At 43.8% G+C, this 22,437-nt stretch overlaps 1 long non-coding RNA gene across 1 annotated transcript; it reads left to right on the forward strand.

Annotated features, from left to right (window-relative positions):
* LOC106505585 lies at positions 2,061-6,615 on the forward strand. The gene is made up of 3 exons (XR_001300145.2): positions 2,061-2,637; positions 3,595-4,022; positions 4,399-6,615. It is a non-coding gene; the product is annotated as an uncharacterized LOC106505585 (long non-coding RNA).

Genomic DNA, 22,437 nt, shown 5'->3' on the forward strand with positions numbered 1-22,437 from the left:
AGGATACTGGCCCCCGATAGCTGAGGTGCACATCAAAGGAGGGATTTTGGTGAGCCCAGACCTTTGGTCTCCCCATACATGGAAAAGTGCTAATTTCTTAACCTGAGACATCTAGTTGTCTGTTACTAGCAGTAATCTTTTGTTCCTACCACCCGCATTTTTTGCGCAACTCCTATACATCCTAGCTCCCCCCTCGCCTCCTCGAAGCAGTTTTCTCAGGGTTACTTGAGATGCTGGGCTTAAGTCCTCGGTGTTGCCCACCGAATAAAACAACTCTCAACTTTTCAGGTTGTGCATGCGTTTTTTTTTTTTAGTGGCCATAACCCATTCCTAGATTCAACACATGTGAGCATTTTGCCGTATTCAGATTCTTCTGGTTTTAAGGAAATAAACATTGTGGACACATTTGAATTCCCTCCTTAACCCCACCCTCCCCTGCCTCCTCCCTCCCCCTCCCGCAGGTCATTCTCTCCACCCCGCCCGCCCTCTTGCCACACACACACATGTTGGTTCACTGCTTTCCTATCATATGAGAGAAGCAGCCCTCAAAATTCTGGCCATGAACTTCATTTATTTGTGCATTTATTGAGCATAACAGGGGCTTCAGGGTTGTACCCACCACCAGCCTGGCCAGGTACCTCCCTGCTGTGATCCTGTGACCCTGTCCTTCCAAGGGCAGCCCCATCCAGGCAGAGGCCCCAGACCCTCTCCCTGCGTGGCCCCATGGGCTGTGTGGCCTGGAAGAGTCTTCTCTGCAGGACAGCCTTGGGAAGTGGTGCATAACTCGCCTACCGCACTGTCCCCAAGGCAGTTTCCACTTGGGTTTGTTGTTAAATCACAGCAAATGCAAAGGGAGGAGAGGTGGACAGCCTCGCCAGGGAGGGAGAGCCTTCCCCAGGGAAGTGACACGGAGGCCAAGTCCTGGAGGCTGAGGAATAGTCAACAGATGAAGAGGGAGAAGCCCCTGTGAGGCTGTGTGTGGCAGGATGAGGCCAGGTGGGGCTCCTGAACTATCTGAAGCCTGTAGTCAGGAGGCAGGAGCAGAGGGGGGAGTGGCCTGAGATGAGGTCAAAGGTGGAGGTGGAGGCAGGGGTCAGACAGTCTAGGCCTTAAAAGATTTTTCTTACTGTCAATGGAGAGGGTGTAACCAGAGTGACATTTACTTATATTTTTATTTATTTAAAATTTTATTCTTATTCTTATTTTTGTCTATTTAGGGCCTCACCCATGGCATATGGAGGTTCCCAAGATACGGGCCCAGTTGGAGCTGTAGCTGCTGGCCTACGTACACCACAGCCACATCAACATGGGATCCGAGCCGTGTCTGCAACCTACACCACAGCTCCCAGCAGCACCGGATCCTTAACCCACTGAGAGGGGCCAGGGATGGAATCCGTGTCCTCACGGATGCTAGTCGGTTTTGTTTAACCCCTGAGCCAAGACTGACTTTTTTTTTAACTGAAGCCTAGTCGATTAACAATGTTGTGTTAATTTCTGCTGTACAACAAAGTGACTCAGTTATACATACATACATACACACACACACACACACACACACACATATATATATATACACACATTTTTAATAGTCTTTTCCATTATGGTTTATCAGAGGATATTGAACATAGTTCCCTGTGCTATACACGAGGACCTTGTTGTTTACCCATCCCGTATATACTAGTTTGCCTCTGCTAATCCCAAACTCCCACTACATCCCTCCCCCATGGCAAACACAAGTCTGTTCTCCAAAATGACTTATTTTTATTTTTATTTTATTTACTTATTTATTTTGTCTTTTTGCCTTTTCTAGGGCCTCTCCCACAGCATATGGAGGTTCCTAGGCTAGGGGTCGAATCGGAGCTGTAGCCGCCAGCCTACACCACAGCCACAGCAATGCGGGATCCGAGCCGCATCTGTGACCTACACTACAGCTCACAGCAACACCAGATCCTCAACCCACTGAGCAAGGCCAGGGATAGAACCTGTGACCTCATGGTTCCTAGTTGGATTTGTTAACCACTGAGCCAGGACTGACTTATTTTTAAAAGTCCCCCCTTGGCTGCATCATGTGGAGATGACCCTGGAGAGGGCATTCTGACCTCAGCCTGTGTGGCAGAGAATAAGGGCTTCCCCAAAGAGGGCCATGGCTTAATCGCTAAAACCTGTGAATGTGCTGCTACATGGCGAAGGGAATTGAGTAGCAGATGGTATCAAGTTGCCCATCAGCTGATCCTAAAATAGGGAAAGGAACCTGGATTACCCAGGTGGGCCCAGTATAATCACTGAGGCCTTTAAATGTGGAGGTTGGGGCAGAGTGCCAGGGCCAGTGTGATGTTAGGGAGGCTTTAGCAGCTCCTGCTCTTTGAAGGGAAAGGACAGGCCGGCCACTGGGCAAGGAGAGCAGCAGCTTCTAGAAGCTGGAAAGACCAGGAAACGCATCCTCTCCTTGAGCCAGGAAGGAGCATTGCCTTGAAAACGCCTTGAGCTTGCTCCAGGGAGATCCGTTTCAGATTTTGGAACTCCAAGGCTAGAAGAGAGTGAATTTGTGTGTGGTTTCAAGCCTCTAACTATGTGGTCAGCTACACAGCAACAAGAGGAAGCTCACACACCTGGTGGTTCCAGGACATCTTTGAGGAGGTAAGTTGGGGAGCAGGGAGCATCTGAGGGAGGGGACTTGATCAACTATTCTCTCCGGTTTTTTGTGTGTGTTTCTTTGCTTGTTTTTTAGGGACTTACCCGCAGCATATGGAAGTTCCCAGGCTAGGAGTCGAATCTGAGCTATAGCTGCCGGCCTACACCACAGCCACAGCAACTCAGGGTCTGAGCTGCATCTAAAACCTACACCCCAAGCTCCCAGGAGCGCTGGATTCCAAACCCTCTGAGCGAGGCCAGGGATCAAACCCAAATCCTCGTGGATACTAGTCGGATTTATTTCTGCTGTGCCGCAATGGGAACTCCAGACTGTTCTCTTAAGATAACTTGATCCTGGGGTTTGGAGAGCTGGAAAAGGCTCTGAAAAGAAAGCCCTGAGCCAAGAGCCCCAGTGGGCCCTTGGACCCTAGGAAGTAGGAGAAACGAGGGAGAAGACTGTGTTTGCAGGGAAGTAAGGAGAGGACGGTCTTGGCCACCTCCCAGCAGGTGATTGAGAGGGAGGTGGAGGGTGCCCACGTCTGCCCAGGGCATCTGTATGCTGAGCTCACAGGTCTTCACACATTTTATATAAAAAGAATCCATGTTTCAGAGTCTGGGAGAAAGCCCTTTACCCACAGAAGAAGAAAGGTAAGAATTGCATCTGATTTCTTAGAAACCATGAAAGCACGAAGAGCGTGAGGTATTTCAAGTGTGGAGAGAAAGAAACCACCAACCTAGAATTCTTGGGAAATTATTCTTCAAAAGTGAAGCAAGAATACTTTCTCAGACCGACAAGAACTGAGGGTATTTGTTACCAGGAAATCTGCCTTGTAAGAAAAAGCTAAAAGGATTTCTAAGAAGGAAAATAAAAGGTCAGAAACTCGGGTCAACAAAAAGTAAGGAAGAGCATCAAAAAGGAGTAAGTAAAGGTAAATAAACTTTTTTTTATTCTTGACCTAACAGATAAATTTGCTCAGCGTAATAGCGACGATGTATTTGGTATATAACCGTTCAGGCCACACAGCTGAAAGAGGAGCATGGAATAGCCAAACCCTTGTCAGTTTGGAAGGCGAAGCCCTGCTGAGAGCTTTAGCCCTACCTGTGGTGTCAGCCATCACTGGGTCTGTGGCAGCTAGAGCTGAGCTGTCCAGATCCCTCTCAGGAAGCTTTTCTCCAGCTGGAGGATGCGAGCTGGGCGTTTGTTTACAGCTGCTTTGCCCGAGGTCAGACCCCAGCACTTGAGGCACCTGAGCCAGCCAGGGGCATAAAAGCCTGGCCATCATTGCTGCGGAGGCCTTTAGAAGAGCAGAGCAAATCTTCAGACCGGGGAGACAGTCCTTAGAGAGGAAGGCTGTGACCTGGGGCCGAGGGAGCCCAGCTTTGTGTTCCAGGTAATATTTTCTCTGTGGTGCTTTTTTCCTTCTTTTCCTTTTTTTCAGTCTTTCTTAGGGTTGCATCTGAAGCATATGGAAGTTCCCAGGTTAGGGGTCAAATCGGAGTTAACAGTTGCTGGCCTATATCACAGTCACAGCAATGCGGGATCCAAGCTACATCTGCAACCTCCGTCACAGCTCATGGCAACACTGATCCTTAACCCACTGAGCAAGGCCAGGGATTGAACCCGCATCCTCATGGATACTAGTCAGGTTCATTACCACTGAGCCACAACGAAAACTCCTGGGCTGCTTTTCTTTTTAGCCCTGCAAAAGGAGGCTGAGGTTTCCCCATCTTTAATGCTTGTTTTGGGTTTTGTTCTTTCTTTTGAAGGTGAGGTGAGAGTGCCTACACGTGTGTGTTGTCATACGGGAGAAGCAGAGTTCATGGGCCATAGATTGCTGGGGAATTTACATCCCCCTACTCTGGCTGAGCCGTGCTTGAGTCTCTGGCTGGCTGTACGTATCACCTTCCTGACCCTTCTGCCCCCAAATGCCTGCAGGGCGCAGAATGAATTTGGCACAGAACGTGGGCAGGGCTACCACATGATCAACTGATTCATAGTCCAAGAGGGAAACTGAGAGTATCTACTCAAAGGGCAGGGGAAACATTTGTCGCCATTCATCACACCTTCCACCTGGCTCCTGCCTCGACTTGTGAGAAGAAAAGCGGGTACTTCATCTGCATCTACACTGTGGCTTCTGGTGATAATGAAGGGGGTGGGGGTGGGGGGCTCAGGCAGCCCTGAGTGAAGCCTCAAAGCTACAGAGACCATATAACAATAGGGCTGTGGGCAGTATCCATTTTTCCACATGAATCCCTGAACATTTTATCAGAAATTCTGCCTACATATGCAAAGATTTTAGGATTTCAGCTCCGCAGGTAAAGAGCTTGGAAGTCACTCTTCTGTTCTAGTCATATAACTAAACATCCAAATAGACTGAAGAGTCAACAGCTCCTCTTGGATCATAAGAGGGGAGGGCACAGTCAAACCACGGCCCCTGCAATGGGCGAGGCAAACAGGTGAACGAAGGGAGTGCTGGCCTCTGTGACTGGGGACTCGTGTGTGGAAACCACTGTGGCAGCCAGTGGCTGGGTAGGAAAGTCTCAACAGAATTTATTGAATTGTTGGAGCTCAGTGTGGACGACTCAGTTAATAATAAAGGTGTCCCCGCCCCCAGCCCCCCAACACTGTGAGAATGACTTCAGGAGCTCTGCTGGATTCCCACAATAAATAGGAGAAAAACCATACTCCAGCTGCTAGCAGGTGGAGGAGGTAAAACCATTTTGCAAAAATGCCTGAACACTGGGTTCTTCTTAACAAGGTCTGCTCTCAGGAGAAACCAATTTAACCAGAGCCTAACCTGCTGGGGTACTAGCAGAGCCTAAGGGACCTGGGGAAGAGAAATACCCAGCTCCAGCCAACTCAAGTTCTTGTCCCACCTAAGGCGAAAAGAACCAACAAACTCTTGGCAAGTGGCCAGACCAGGAGCCCAGGATCCTGAAGCAGATAGACCTAATCACAAGACAGTCACACACTCCCCCCCGACACCTCACCACCCCGTTGCTAAAGGCCTATTTAGAGCAATTTCTTTTACCCAGTACAACATGTCCCGTGAAGAAGTAAAAAGTACAAGGCATGCTGAAAGACAACAGGCTTATTAAAAGATAATATAACATGAACAAGCGCTGGAACCAGACATGGCAGGGATGTTAAAGTTTAAACCCACTAGGATTCATACACTAAGGGCTCCACTGGATAAAAGAGACAGCATGCAAGAGCAGGTGAGCAATGGAAGTGGAAAGAAATCCTAAAAAAGGTTCTATGGCTAAAAACTACAAGCAATGAAGAATACCTTTGATGGGCTTATTAGTAGACTAGACATGGCAGAGGAAAGACTCTCTGAACTTGAGTTTATCATGGGTCCTTGAAAAGCAAAAAGGACAAAAACTTAGAGCATCCAAGAACTGTGGGACAGCTACAAAAGTGTAGCAAATGTGTGATAGGAATAACAGAGAAAAGGACAAAAAAATTTGAAGAAATGATGTCTGGGAACTTTCCAAAACAATTTCAGACATCAAACCATAGACCCAGGAAGCTTAGGGAATAGCAAGCATGATAAATTTCCCCTCTCCACCCACCCCCAAGAAAAACCCTGTACCTGGATGTATTTTCAAAGTACAGAAAATAAGAAATTTCTGAAGTCAAAGGAAAAAAACACTTTACCTATGGAAGAACAAAGGCTAAGAATTATACCCAACTTCTCAGAAACCATGCAAGCAAGAAGAGCATGAAGTATTTAAAGTGTGAAAGAAACCACCAACCTAGAATTCTGTACCTTGTGAAACTATTTTTCAAAAGCAAATAAAGACTTTCTCAGGAAAATTGAGGGTATTTGTTGCTTGTAGATCTGCCTTGCAAGAAAATGCTAGAAAGTTTTTTCTACAGAGAAAAATAAGATGGGTCAGAAACTCAGATCAACATTAAAGAAGAGAAGCAAGGAAGGAATAAGTAAATGTAAAATAAAAACTTTTCCATTTTTTAAGTTTTATAGAAGTATGGTTGATTTACAATGTTGTGATAATTTCTGCTGTACAACAAAGTGATCCAGTTTACATATGCACACATCCTTTTTCAGAATCTTTTCCCATATAGATGATCACAGAATATTGGGCAGAGTTCCCTGTGCTATACGTAGGTCTCCACTGGCCAAAAATTCCATATATCTCAGTCTGCACATGCCAACCTCAAACCTGCCATCCATCCCTCCACCTTCACTTGTCCCCTGTAGTAAGCATAAATTTGTTTTTATAGTCTAGGAGTTGCTTCTGTTTTATAAGTTCATTTCTATCCTTTTTTTAGATTCCACATATATGACAGCATATGATATTTGACTTCACTTAGAATGATCATCTCTGTGTCCATCCATGTTGCTGCAAATGACATTATTTCATCTTTTTATGGCTAAGTAATACTCCACTGTATATGTGTACCACATCTTGTTTATCCACTCATTTGTCAGTGGATATTTAGGTTGCTTCCTTGTCTTGGCTGCTGTGAATAATGCTGCTATGAACATTGGGGTTGGTATCTGGTCTTTTTGAATTATGGTTTTCTTTGGATAGATGTCCAGGAGTGGGATTGATGGATCATGTGGTAGTTCTATTTTTAGTTTTTTGAGGCACTTCCATACTGTTTTCCATAGTGGTTGTACCAATTTACATTCCTACCAACTGTGTAGGAGGGTTCCTTTTCTCCACATTCTCTCCAGCATTTATTGTTTGTAGACTTTTTGATGATGGCCATTCTGACTTGTGTAAAGTGATACCTCATTGTCATCTTGATTTGTATTTCTCTACTAATTAGTGATGTTGAGTATCTTTTCATGTCCCTGTTGGCCATCTGTATGCCTCCTTTGGCGAAATGTCTATTTAGATCTTCTGCCCATTTTTTTTTATTGTTGGTTTTGTTTTGTTTTGACATTGAGCTGCATAAGTTGTTCACATATTTTGGAGATTAATCCCTTGTCAGTCGCTTCTTTTGTGAATATTTTCTCCCGTTCTGTGTGTTGTCTCTTTGTTTTGTTTATGCTTTCCTTTGCTATACAAAATCTTTTGGGTTTAATTAGGTCCCATTTGTTTACTTCTGGTTTTATTTTCATTACTCTAGGAGGTGGATCTGAAAAGATAATGTTGTGCTTTATGTCGGAGAGGTTCCGCCTGTGTTTTCCTCTAAGAGTTTTGTGGTATCCAGTCTTATACATAGGATGAGCATCAAAGAAAGTATAAGTAAAGGTAAAGTAAAAACTTTTATTATTCTTAGTCTAACAGAGAAATTTGTTCAAAAGTAACAACACTGTATTTGCTGATGTATAATCGCCTTATGTACATATATATATGCTTATATGTAAGTGCAGTGAGTGGTGGCAGCAATGAAACAAGGGATGGAAAGGAGGAAATAGGATGATTGCTTTTATTAGCGTAAAGCAAAACAATGCAACAGATTTCTGTCTATTACTCTTGTATCCTGCTACCTTGCTGAATTCATTTATTCTAAGAGTCTTTGCATACTTTAGGGTTTTCTGGAGTATCATGTCATCTGCAAATAGTGACAGTTTTACCTCTTCCCCTCTGATTTGGATATCTTTTATTTGTTGTCTAATTGCTTTGCCCAGGACTTCCAACAGTATGTTGAATAGAAATGGTGAGACTGGGCATCCTTGTCTTCTTCCTGAATTTAGCAAGAAGGCTTTCAGCTTTTCATTGTTGAGTATTATGTTGGCTGTGGATTTGTTGTAAATAGCTTTTATTACGTTGATATAGGTTTCCTCTGTATTGACTTTGGTGAGAGGATGATTGTTTTTATAAGGGACTCATACTACTATAAAATGATATAGTAGTTTTAGAAAGTAGGACTTGGATTAGCTATAATAGTATACTGTAAACTCTAGGACAACAATTAAAAGTAAGAAGGGAAGTATAACTGATAGGCTAAGAGAGGAGAGAAAATGGAAGCATATAAAATGCTCAGTTAAAACCACAAAAAGCAGGAGTTCCTGTCATGGAGCAGTGGTTAACAAATCTGACTAGGAACCATGACGTTGCAGGTTCAATACCTGGCCTCGATCAGTGGGTTAAGGATCCGGCATTGCTGTGAGCTGTGGTGTGGGTCGAAGATGAGGCTTGGATCCTGTGTTGCTGTGGCTCTGGTGTAGGCCTGTGGCTACAGCTCTGATTAGACCCCTAGCCTGGGAACCTCTATGTGCTGTGGGAGCAGCTCGAGAAAAAGGCAAAAAAAAAAAAAAAAAAAAAAAAAAAAAAGACAAAAAAAGCCCAAAAACAAATAAACCACAAAAAGCAGATAAAGTGGAAGGCAAGAATGAAGAACAAGGGCAACAAATAGAAAACAGTCATGAATATGGCAGATATTAATCCAACTATGTAAAAAATCCCTTTGAACATCAATGGTCTAAATATTACAATTAAAAGATTATCAGAGTGGATCAAAAAACAAGACCCAAGGAGTTGTGGTGCAGTGGGTTAAGAATCTGGTGCTGTCACTGCAGCAACTCAGGTGGCTGATGTGGCATGGGTTTGATCCCTGGCCCAGCAACTTCCTGTGTGCGGCCAAAAAACAAAACAAAACCCAACTATATATTATCTACAAGAAATTCACTTTAGAGACATACAGATTAAGACTAAATTGATGGAGAAAAATTTACTATGCTAACACAAATCAAGAGAGCAGGAGTAATTATATTCAGACAAGACAGACAAAATTTAAAGCAAAGTTATCAGGAGTGAAGGGCATTACATAATGATGAGAGAGTCAATTATCTGAGAAGAGCTGCCTGTCCTTAATGTGTATGTACCTAATAACAGAGCATCAAAATACAAGAGGCAAAAACGAATAGAACTGCAAGTGAATCTCATACTTCAAGTGTTAATAATAAAAACATAATTGGGAAATTTCTTCTGCCTTTTTTTTTTTTAACAAAGAAAGCTCAAAAAGCAGGGGAGAAGAAAGGTAGAAGGGTCAGAGAAAGTGATGTGTCTTCTCTAACTCAACCCAACAGGCAATTTCCCCTGTTACCCCAGTAATATCACCTTTGCATGCACGTGCAATGGTGCTAGTAAGCAATTAAAAGTCTGGATTTGCAGCCTTTGCTGATTTCTGTGTTGTAAACATTCAACAATACCAAGCTACTAAGGTGCCATTACTGAACACAGAATTGGCAGGAGATGGGCAGCATCTCACTGTTGTATATAGTATTTTCACCACACACATGATAAACATGTACAACTTCAAAGCACAGAGAATAGAAAAATGTGGTGAAGTAATTAGGAAGTGATGAATTTGAGCACTACCTTTGTTTTTAATATCATTTAATTGTAAATTTATATAATTTAGTTTTACAATGGTTGTGTTTAACTACTGGCTCATGTAATTCCTGAACACTTAATAGCACTTCTCATGGGCCAGTGAAGATCCGGGTCCATCACAGTGCCACACAGATGGCCATTTAAGCAACTCCAAGTCACTTCATTGTGACATCCTAAAGTGCCACTAGGGTTGAGTCTGTGGACTCAGATACAATAACAGGTGATTTGCGCGTGTCCCTCTTCCCCTGCTATGCTCTGTTCTGCACTATCTGGAGGTAATATAAGATGAACTTCACTTCCTAGAGGGAAAAAGCCTAATGTAGTGGAAAGAGCACAGGCTTTGGAGTTGAAAACAGCAGGGTGTTTCAGTCTGCCATTCATTTGTGGAGTGACTCTGAACCTCATTCTGTTTTTCTCTAAAATGGCAGTAATAGCGATTACTTCACAGGGTTATGGCTATTGACAGAGATTATTGACTCTGAATGGTATCCGATACCATTCTGAGACCCTTCTACAGAGTTGTAGAGTTTTTAGCCAGATACATACCTCTTTGGATGAAAGATGACTTTTCCCAGCCTCTGTTGGAGCTAGATAAACAGGTCCTAATTGATGGTATAAAAGTGGAAGTGATGCTTGCCATTTCCAAGCCATACTCATAAAAGGAAGGAACATGCCTGCCTTTCTCATGTTTGCTTCCTGCTGGCTGGAATGCTGATGTGATGGCGGGGGCAGAAGTAGCCAGCCAGCCAATGTGGGGAAGGCCTCATGTCGAGAGTGGCAGGGTATGTAGGTGGTAGAAGGAGCCTGGGGTCACCTGGGAATTGTGGGGTCACCTTACCAGCCCTGGACCATCTGTTCAGCCTTTTAGGAGTGACATGACTATTATTTAAGCCTTTATTATTTTGAGTTGTCTTAAACTTTTTTTATTGTGGTAAAATATAAATAACACAAAGTTTACCATTTTAAGCATAGGATTCAGTGGCATTAATTACATTCACAACATGTGCAAACCTTCACCACCATCCATTTCCAGAATTTTTGCATCATTCCAAACAGAAACTCTGACCTCTTAAACAGTAATTCCCCATTTCTCTCTCCCTCTGCCCACCCAGGTAACCTCTAACCTACTTTCTGTCTCCATGACTGTCACAAGTCTGGGTGCCTCATATATGTAGAATCATATAACACTTGGCCTTTTCTTACCTTTTTTTTTGTTTGTTTGTTTTTTTAGGGCCAAACCCGTGGCACATGGAGGTTCCCAGGCTAGGGGTCACATCAGAGCTGTAGCTGCTAGCCTATGCCACAGCCACAGCAACGTGGGATCTGAGTCGCATCTGTGACCTACACCACAGCTCACAGCAACACTGGATCCTTAACCCACTGAGCGAGGCCAGGGATCGAACCTGCAACCTCATGGTTCCTAGTTGGATTCGTTTCCTCTGCACCGTGACGGGAACTCCCAAAAACTTGACCTTTTCTGTCTGGTTTATTTCACTTGGCATAATGTTTTCCAGTTTCATCCATGTTGTAGCATGTATCAGAATTTCTTTTTTAAGGCTGAATTACATTTCATGGTAGATATATACTATGTTTTTTTTAATCCACTCATCTGTCGATGGACATTTGGGCTGTTTTCCCCCTTTTAGCCACAGGGAATAATGCTGCTATGAACATTGGTGTACAAATTATTTGAGGTCTTTTTGTTAGAGCAGTAGAACCAATGTATTAATACGAGTCTGAAATTAAATAATGCATATAAATTGTTTTCACAGTGACTGGGTTTTTGTCTCCTCCCCAGTCACTCTTTTTTGAGAGTAGGCCAAGTGGTGAGATGAAGTTTGGGGTAAAACCAGTGGTGCGCCAGAGCTCATTCCAGCGCATGATAGCCAATGATTATTTAGTAAATTTCTGAGCTGGCTGTTAGAATCTTGGTACCTGAAATCAGCCACAATGGGGGTATTTACACCATGGTAATTGGCAAACAGTACAAATCAGGGCTTTTTGGTTTCTGAGAGAGCTGGTGGTTGAACATTTACTAGCATCCCACTGGGGAAAGCCCTTCCTTGCTGGAACAAGACTTTGTTATGACTCAGTCTTAGGTGTAGGAGATTGTAAAGATATTAACTCCATTGCATGAGAATGTGGATTGCTGTATGCGAAGATTATGAAACAGACATTTATTTGTGCATGTAAGTATCTACATACTTTCTGAAACCTCCTTAAGGTAACAGCAGGCACTGCTAGATATGCTGAAAGTTGAGGGCTAAGAAGTGCAGGATTCTTTGTGCTCTGTTGCCTGCCAGGCCACACCTGGAGGTGTTGTGTTACCATGGCTATTCATAACAGTGGACCCTCCATCAGCCCTGGGTCCCTGACAGATAAGAAGTCCAGCTGACCTGTGATAGGTAACACAAAAAAGAAACAAACGTCTGTACTCTTAAGCCCCTGAGATATTGGAGTTCTTTGATCTGCATTGTCATCTAGCTTATCTTGACTGATAAATCTCCACATGGAGCTGCCTGGGGGTAGCTATCTATGTAAGGAAAGAGTGTTGGGCTGCATGGAGGTGGCACTTAAATCTCTGGGGCTAGATAAAGTCACCAAGGGAATGAGTATTAATAGAAAAATAAAATAGGTTCATCAGTGTGTAGACATTCCAGGGATGAGGAAGAATCGGGGAGTCAGGGGGAAGCCAAGAGAATGTGAGGTCCAGGAAGCCAAGTGAAGATAGTGTATCAAGCAAGAGATAAGTGCCCATCTGTCAGGCATGATCCCAAGTTGTCCTGGCACCAGCAAGGTCTCTGGTGCCCCATGAAAGATGGGGTGAGAGGCCTGGTTCACAGTATACCAGCAGCAAGAGGCAAACCAGAGAGAGGATTTAGGTGCAGCTTTTCAAGGACTCGGGGCTCAAAGGGAAGGAGAAATGGGGCAACTGCTGGGAGGGAAGTGGGACTAAGAGAGGGTGGTGGTTTTTTTATTTTATTTTTTATTAAGAATTTTTAAAAATTATAGTTGATTTATAATGTTGTCAATTTCTGCTGTACATCAAAATGACCCAGTTGTACATATAAATGTATACATTCTCTTTATCACAAGTGATTAGATATAGCTCCCTATGCTGTACAGCAGGGTCTCATTGCTTATCCACTCCAAATGCAGCAGTCTGCATCTACTAACTCCAGACTCCCAGTCCCTCGCCCTCCCTCTTTGCAACCACAAGTCTGTTCTCCAAGTCTATGAGTTTGTTTCATTTCTGTAGAAAGGTTGATTTGTGCCGTATATTAGATTCCATATATAAGTGATATCACATGGTATTTGTCTTTCTCTTTCTGACTTCACTTAGTAGAGAGTCTCTAGTTCCATCCGTGTTGCTGTATGTGGCATTATTTTGGTTCTCTTTTATGGCTGGGTAGTATTCAGTTGTGCATATGTACCACATTTTTTTTTTTTTTTAATGGCAGCACCTGCAGTACATGGTAGTTCCCAGGCTAGGGGTCAAATTGGAGCTGTAGCCACCAGCCTACACCACAGCCACAGCAAAGCAGGATCCAAGCCACATCTGCGACCTACACCAACTCCAGATCCTTAACCCACTGAGGCCAGGGATCGAACCAATATCCTCATGGATACTAGTCAGATTCTTTTCTGCTGAGCCATGATGGGAACTCCCCTGTACTACATCTTCTTCATCCATTTATGGACATTTAGGTTGTTTCCATGTCTTGGCTATTTTTTAAAGGCTAGAAGAAATAAGACTGTGTCTGTGGTGTGATGAGGAGAGTTACTAGAGTGCTGAGTATGAGGAAGGGAGCGGGGTCTGGGCAAGAGGTCCCTCTACAGTAACTGGAGGTATTGGGAACTGAGGTGGGGCTCAGAGGATGGGGTTGAGTGGGGCTGGGGCTTCCCTCCAAGGGCTTTTGCCTGTTCCGTGCAGTAGGAAGCTGGTTGAAAGTGAGAGGCGGGGAAGGGAGAGGCACTGGAGTTTGAGGGTCAGTAGAAACCAGAAAAGGCAGAAACCCCTTGAACAATGTCAGAACTGAGGTGGGGGCAGGGCTGCCACTTTACACAGGAAGTACTTGGACCTGCTGCCTTTCCTCCAGCCACTCCCTGTGCAAAACCCTCAAAGGGAGGAAAGTGAAGTTGTCTTGGCTGCTTTCTGCCCCATCCAGCCTCAGGACAATGGGATCTCAGAAGGGAAACTATCAAGAGTGGATAGTGAGGCTAGAACCAGAAATTATTCCTCTTAGACTGCCTATAGTCTGATGGATGTAGTCTGCCATCCAGTAGTCAATCAACAAACATGCAGATTATTTATTAAACACCTACTAAGCTCCAGGCACTGTGTCTCCTACCAGACTAACTGCTATTTAATGTGACTGGAGCTTAGTCAATGATAATTCCCTAAAGAGAGAGCAAGTCTTAAGAGGAGGTGGTAGAGCATCTTAGGAATAGGCTTTAATAAGACAGCCATTGTTTGTATTTTCTTGGAAGGTTTGTATTTTCTTGGAAGAAGGGAACAGCATCTGCCAAGGCCTCAAGGGATGAATCATTCAGGCTGCCGACCATACTTACCATAGAGGAGGGTCCCCACCAAGCGCTGCCAACTCTGCTTTCCTGGTCAGACCCACTCTATTCCTTGTACACACCTGCCTTTCCTCACGCTGTTCCCTCTGCCCAGTGCTCTCTGCCCTGGTTCTTTGCATGGCTGATTCCTTATCTCTTAGGTGTTATCTAAAACTCTTTATTTAGGACTCTCTCCAGAGTACCTTGGTAGTCTGCCTGGAAGGATCATCTCCTAATCCTCTGTGGCACCCTCCCATTTGCTGTTCTTTTATTTCCCCCCAGCCTTATTGAAGTATAACTGACAAATAAAATCATAAGATATTTAAAGTATGCAACATGATGACTTGATGTACATACATATTGTGAAAGGATTTCCCCCAGGGAGTTAATTACCGTATCCATCACCTCACATATTTACCTTTTCTGTGTTGGGGGGAACATTGAAGCTCTCTCTCAGCAAATGTCAGTTATACTCTAAGTGCTATGAACTAGAGGCACAGTCTTTCACATCAGATCCTCAGACCTTATTCATCGTAAGCTGAACATTTATACCCTTTTACTTTTTACCAACCTCTCCCTATTTCTCACACCCCCAACCCCTCCCTGGCAACCACTTTTCTACTCTGTTTCTCTGAATTCACCTTTTTTTTTTTTTTTTCCAGATTCTACATGTGATACCATAGAGTTTTTGCCTTTGTCTGGCTTGTTTGACTTAGTGTAATAACTGCTAAGTTCCTTCTGTCATTACAAAAGGCAGGATTTCCATCCTTCTTCCTTTTGTTCTTTCATTAGCTGCTAAGTTCCTTCTGACATTACAAATGGCAGGATTTCCGTCCTTCTTTCTTTTGTCCTTTCATTCTTTCTTTTTTAGGGCTGTACCTGTGGTATGTGAAAGTTCCCAGACTAGTGGTCGAATTGGAGCTGCAGCTGCTGATTTGAGACACCATAACTCATGGCAACACTGGATCCTTAACCCACTGAGGAAGGCCAGGAATCAAACTTACATCCTCATGGTTGCTGGTCAGTTCATGGATACTGGTTGGGTTCTTAACCAGCTGAGCCACAATAGGGACTCCAGGATCACCTTCCTTTTAAGGCTGAATAATACTCCATTGTAGATATACACCACATCCTCTTTATCCATTCATCCCCTGTGGAATACTTTGTTCAGCTGCTCTTGGGTGAAGTCTCTCTGGCCATGCCCAGCACATCCCCTCTTGTTCCCTCTTCCATCTCCCTTCTCTGCACTTATTCTCTCTGATAAAGTTTCTACCTTACTCACTTTTCCACGTCTCCTACCAGAATACAAGCTCCATGAGGGCAGGTTCTGGCCTCTTTTATTCACTTCTATATCCCCAGGACCAAAGGCCCAGCATGAGTATGTGCCCACTAAATCCTTGTTGCTTCAAGGAGTGAAGGCATTTCAAGGTCAGAGAGACTGTCTCCCTACTCCATGGTTCCTCCTGACCCTGCTCGTTTCCCTTATAGCCCACATCACTCTGGGAAGGTTTTTTATTTTCATTCTCTTCCCATGGAGTAGAGGACCCATGGGGCTAGTTTTTCTGCTGATCTTGTTCATAGTGGTTTCCTCCAACATCTGGAAAATACTCAGCACAGAGCAAGAACTAAGTGTGCAATGAATGAAGGGAAGAACGAATGAGTGGATGCACACTGAGGGAGCAGGGGTCACCCTGGGTGCTGGTGGGGTGTATAGGAGGGAGGGGCTGGCCCTTTTTTTAATTTTTAAATTTTATTACGGTATAGTTGACTTGCAATGTATTACTCTCAGATGTACGGCAAAGCCAATCAGTTATACATACAAATATATCCATTCTTTTTTCCCATGTAGATTTTTAAAAACTATTGAGTAGATTTCTCTGTGCTATACAATAGGTCCTTGTTAGTTATCTATTTTATACATAGTAGTGTGTATATCTTAATCTCATCTCCTTAATTTATCCTTCCTCTCTTCCCCACGGTTTCCCCTTTGGTAATCAAAATTTGATTTCAAGATCTGTGAATCTGTTTCTGTTTTATAAATCAGTTATTTTGTATCTTTTAAATTAGATTCCATATGTGATTTCATTTGGTATTTGTTTTCTCTTACTTCCCTTAGTGTAATAATCTCTAATTGCATCCATGTGGCTGTGAATGGCATTACTTCATTCTTTTTTATGGCCGAGTAGTGTTCCACTGTGTATATATACCACATCTTCTTCTTTTATATATTTACTGATTTTTATTTTTTCCATTATAGCTGATTTACAGTGTTCAGGCAATTTGCTGCTATACAGCATGGTGACCCAGTTACGCATACATGTATACATTCCTTTTTCTCACATTATCATGCTCCATCTTAAGTGACTAAATATATTTCCCAGTGCTATACAGCAGGATCTCATTGCTTATCCATTCCAAAGGCAATAGTTTGCATCTAATAACCCCAAATTCCCAGTCCATCCCACTCCTTCCCCCTCCGCAACCACAAGCCTGTTCTTTATGACCATGATTTTCTTTTCTGTATACCGCATCTTCTTTTTTTTTTTATTTTCCCACTGTACAGCAAGGGGGTCAGGTTATCCTTACATGTGTACATTACAATTACAGTTTTTCCCCCACCCTTTGTTCTGTTGCAACATGAGTATCTAGACATAGTTCTCAATGCTATTCAGCAGGATCTCCTTGTAAATCTATTCTAAATTGTGTCTGATAAGCCCAAGCTCCCGATCCCTCCCACTCCCTCCCCCTCCCATCAGGCAGCCACAAGTCTCTTCTCCAAGTCCATGATTTTCTTTTCTGAGGAGATGTTCATTTGTGCTGGATATTAGATTCCAGTTATAAGTGATATCATATGGTATTTGTCTTTGTCTTTCTGGCTCATTTCACTCAGGATGAGATTCTCTAGTTCCATCCATGTTGCTGCAAATGGCATTATGTCATTCTTTTTTATGGCTGAGTAGTATTCCATTTGTGTATATATACCACCTCTTCCGAATCCAATCATCTGTCGATGGACATTTGGGTTGTTTCCATGTCCTGGCTATTGTGAATAGTGCTGCAATGAACATGTGGGTGCACGTGTCTCTTTTAAGTAGAGTTTAGTCCAGATATATGCCCAAGAGTGGGATTGCGAGGTCATATGGAAGTTCTATGTATAGATTTCTAAGGAATCTCCAAACTGTTCTCCATAGTGGCTGTACCAGTTTACATTCCCACCAACAGTGCAGGAGGGTTCCCTTTTCTCCACACCCCCTCCAGCCTTTGTTATTTGTGGACTTATTGATGATGGCCATTCTGACTGGTGTGAGGTGGTACCTCATGGTAGTTTTGATTTGCATTTCTCTTATAATCAGCGATGTTGAGCATTTTTTCATGTGTTTGCTGGCCATCTGTATATCTGCTTTGGAGAAATGTCGATTCAGGTCTTTTGCCCATTTTTCCATTGATTGATTGGGTTTTTTGCTGTTGGGTTGTATAAGTTGTTTATATATTCTAGAGATTAAGCCCTTGTCGGTTGCATCATTTGAAACTATTTTCTCCCATTCTGTAAGTTGTCTTTTTGTTTTCTTTTTGGTTTCCTTTACTGTGCAAAAGCTTTTCAGTTTGATGAGGTCCCATGGGTTTATTTTTGCTCTAATTTCTATTGCTTTAGGAGACTGACCTGAGAAAATATTCATGATGTTGATGTCAGAGAATGTTTTGCCTATGTTTTCTTGTAGGAGTTCGATGGTGTCCTGTCGTATATTTAAGTCTTTCAGCCATTTGGAGTTTATTTTTGTGCATGGTGTGAGGGTGTGTTCTAGTTGCATTGCTTTGCATGCAGCTGTCCAGGTTTCCCAGCAATGCTTGCTGAATAGACTTTCTTTTCCCATTTTATGTTCTTGCCTCACTTGTCAAAGATTAATTGACCATAGGTGTCAGGGTTTATTTCCGGTATACCACATCTTCTTAATCCATTCATCTGTTGATGGACATTTAGGTTGCTTCCATGTCTTGGCTATTGTGAATAGTGCTGCCGTGTACATCAGGGTGCATGTATATTTCAAGTTATGGTTTTCTCCAGATATATGCTCAGGAGTGGGATCACTGGATCACATGGTAGTTCTATATTTAGTTTTCTGAGGAACCTCCATACTGTTTTCCATAATGGTTGCACCAACAACAGTGTAGGAGGGTTCTGTTTTCTCCACATCCTCTCTAGCATTTATTATTTATAAATTTATTGATGATGGCCATTCTGACCAGTGTGAGGTGGTACCTCACTATAGTTTTGATTTGTATTTCTCTAGAAATTAGTGATGTTGAGCATCTTTTCATGTGCCTACTGAGGGCCAGCCTTTCTTGTTTTAATAAGTTATGAGAAGTGTGAAAAAGTTTTGAGATATGCATGAGGACATGTGTGTAAATATTTAATACCCACAGAAAAATTCGGTAAATGATGGTCAGCATATTTTCAATTTTCTTTCCATCCATCCATCCCTCTTACATAGGTGGGGGCTTCATCAAGAAAATCCATAATTTCCTGGCTGCAACAAAAGGCAATTCAGAGGGTCTCTAGGAAAACTTATTAATTATACAGATGATGAGATTTCTTAAGGTTTATGGCCAGTTAGTAACTGGCCTAAATCGCTTACTGTGACTTTCACAGAGGATTATAAATTGCCTGGTTCTCCCCAGGGCTGGGGCCTGGGTGGGAAAGGCTATGCCTGCAGTTCTAGTGCTTATGGGACATCGCAGCTGCTAACTGCCTCATCCCTGGGATTCAGAGACCTGAGCCTGCTGGGGGGAATTGTTTCTCCCCACTCCCAATACCTTCGGACCTCCATCCACCCCCAGGACTGGTGGATGGCCCTGAGATCCTGAATTTGGGGGTCTTTCTGGTACTGGAGCCCAAGGCAGCTTCTGAGGCACTGTTACGCCTCTGAGTGGTCACCAGTGGGTGGTGGGGAGGGCCCCTAGGGCAGATGTGCAGGTCCCTGTGTCCAGTCATAAGTGGCTTTCCTACATGGTTCTGGGAAAGCTCATATACATCTTTGTAGCTGTAGGGAGAAGGTTTGGAGAAAAATATGATTCAAGAGGCTTAAGTGTGGCCTGGGGACTGGCAGCTTGAGGGAAAGGATGGTAGGAAACCCACTTAACAGGGGAATAGGATCTGATTGGGGTGGAGGATGGTTAACTCCAGAAGGCGCCTGGCCCAGGCACCGTGCAGTGGCTCTTGAGCCAGGAAAGGCAGGGGAGTTAGGGGGTAATTTTACGCCGAGAACCAGACTGGAGTTGAGGACACAGTGTATCACAGATGTGTTGGTGGGAGTCAGGAAGGCAGGGATGAGGGACAGGGCCCCTCTGAACATCCCACCTGATAGTGTCACCATGCTGCTCAGTCAGCCATTGCTTATTTGTACCCTGTCTCCACTCCCCACTTCTCTCCCACCTCAACCCCCCACCCCCCACCTCCCCTGGCTTAGGGGAGGAAGGCAGAGAAAGAGGTTGCATCTCTCTATGGCTCAGAATCCCTGCGAGACGGGAAGAGACTTGTCTGCGCCCCAGATTAGCAGAAACTGTTAAGTCCTAGGACACTGTGATGGACAAGGGTGGAAGTGGGGGCCTGTGGAAGTTCTGCTGTGATGCAACAGGATCAATGGTATCTCTGCAGCTCCAGGATGCAGGTTTGGTCTCTAGCCTGGCACAGTGGGTTAAAGTTTCTGGCAGTTGCCACAGCTGTGTGGCATAGGTGGCAACTGTGCCTCAGATCTAATCCCTTGCCTGGGAACTTCCATATGTCTTGGGGTGAAAAGAAAGGAAAAGAAAGGGACCCTTTGGTCACATTAGGCTCATGTTCACCGAACTGAAATTTTCAGACTCTAATTCTGGATATTTGTGAGGGAGGCTCTGCTGGGAGCCCTCCTGTAAGTCGGAAGGTGGAGGCTGCACTTAGTTAGGGGTGTCACCCCTGGCAGGGACATGTGGTGTGTTTAATTCCTGGGCATTCACATCCCTGAGTTACTCAGTCGTGCAAATATAGGTATCTCAAACCTACAGAGTAGGGGAAAGGAACTCAGGTTTATTGAGGGGCTGCTATGTTTTTTCTTTAAAATAGCAGATATGTGTGATTTTTTTCCTTTAACCCCCAACCATCCCTTCCCACAGGTATTATTATACCTATCAGGAGACAGAGGCTCAGCTGTTGCTTAACTGACTGAGAACAAGGATTCAGACCAAGACGGGCAACTAACCAGGGTTCTTTGCTACACAAGGTTCACAGCCCCTATGCTTGCAGGGGCCATGCAAATAACTCAATGGAGGAAGCAGGTCAGGGAGGGAGGGAGAATTTGTGAGAAAACTAGCTCAGGAGTGATGACATGGTGCCTGCCCTTAATTAGAGGTAGTAATAAGAGCAGGAGGACTGCTTGGCCCTGTAGGAGTATAAGCCAAAGTTTCCATACCCTTAGGTTTTCAAAAGAAGCCAGAAATCTGGATTTTTAATGATATTCTCTATTTAAAAAATATCTTTCCTTAGAGTTCCTGCTGTGGCATAGTGGGTTAAGAACCCAACTGCAATGGCTCTGGTCGCTGCAGTGATATGGGTTCGATCCCTGGCCTGGTGAGGTGGGTTAAATGATCCAGTGTTGCAGATACAGCTGCAGCTCGGATTAAATCCCTGTCCTGGGAACACCCGCATGCTACAGGTGCAGCCATAAAATAAATAAATAAAATATCATTACTTAAAACACTCTGCTGGTCAAAAAAAGATGCATTTTTGAGCCAGCTCTTAGTTGTGAGTTGCAGGTTTCCAGGTGTACTAGTCAGGTGGGAGGAGAGCTGTGTGTGACAGAGACCTGCCCAGGGTAGCATAAGTGTGCAGGACTTGGTTCTCTCTCTACACTGTTCCTTCTTCCTCAGGAGAAAGTCTTAGGCTTCTGTGACAACTCCATGGTGCTGCTGCTAGAGACCCAGCCTTGCTTCATCTTTCTGCTTCACTCTTTTGCATCTGTGGCTTTTATCCTTATGCTCCCAGGGTGGTTACAGCACTTCCAGGCATCACTTCTTCGTTTCAGCCAGGAGGAAGGGAAAAATGGGAAAGGCATAAGCTACTTGGGTCTGTCCCTTTAGGGAAATGATAGATGTCCTGGAAGCGTCACGTGATACATTTTACTTATATCTCATTGGCTAGAATTGGTCTCCTGAGCCTCTTCAGCTGCAAGAGAGTCTTGATCTTTTTTTTTTCTTTTTATGGCCACCCCTGCGGCATAATGAAGTTCCCAGGCTAGGGGTCAAATTGGAGCTGCAGTTACTGGCCTATGCCACAGCAACATGGGATCTGAGCTGCATCTGTGACCTATGCCGCAGCTTGTGGCAATGCCAGATCCTTAAACCCACTGAGTGAAGACAGGATCAAACCTGTACCCTCACGGACACTACATTGGGTTCTTAACCCCCTGAGCCACAGTGGGAACTCCAAAGGGAGTGTTTTTTAAAATAGAAACCATTGGTAATAGAAACCATCAGGACAAAATTAGGATTTCATTAGTGACTAACAAAGGGAAAATGAATATTATATAATGGGGTCTTCCTCACTGTGTTAATTTCAGAGTGGCATTGACTGGTAGCAGCAAAGGAGGTGCTATAGCTCTGTTTGGTAACAATTTTACATTGTTCCTCCTTCCTCTGAGTCTCTGGCATTTGGGATATATAACCTGTGTTGGTGTTTTTATTGCCCAAATCTTCCTCTCAATAAAGGCATCTCTGGAGCCACCCAGATCCTTGGATAAACTAATCTGCATGGCAAATTCTATCCCCTCAAGTTGTTTGCTTTCACCTTTTAATGTAATCTGACTTCAGTTTTGCCTTTTTTCTCCATTTGTAGATTCCCCATGACTATCTCCCTATCATTGTATATTTAGTTATAATTTTTGAACATTCTTTAGG

This window comes from Sus scrofa, chromosome 13 (genome assembly GCF_000003025.6).
Source record: "Sus scrofa isolate TJ Tabasco breed Duroc chromosome 13, Sscrofa11.1, whole genome shotgun sequence".
NCBI classification, from domain to species: Eukaryota; Metazoa; Chordata; class Mammalia; order Artiodactyla; family Suidae; genus Sus; species Sus scrofa.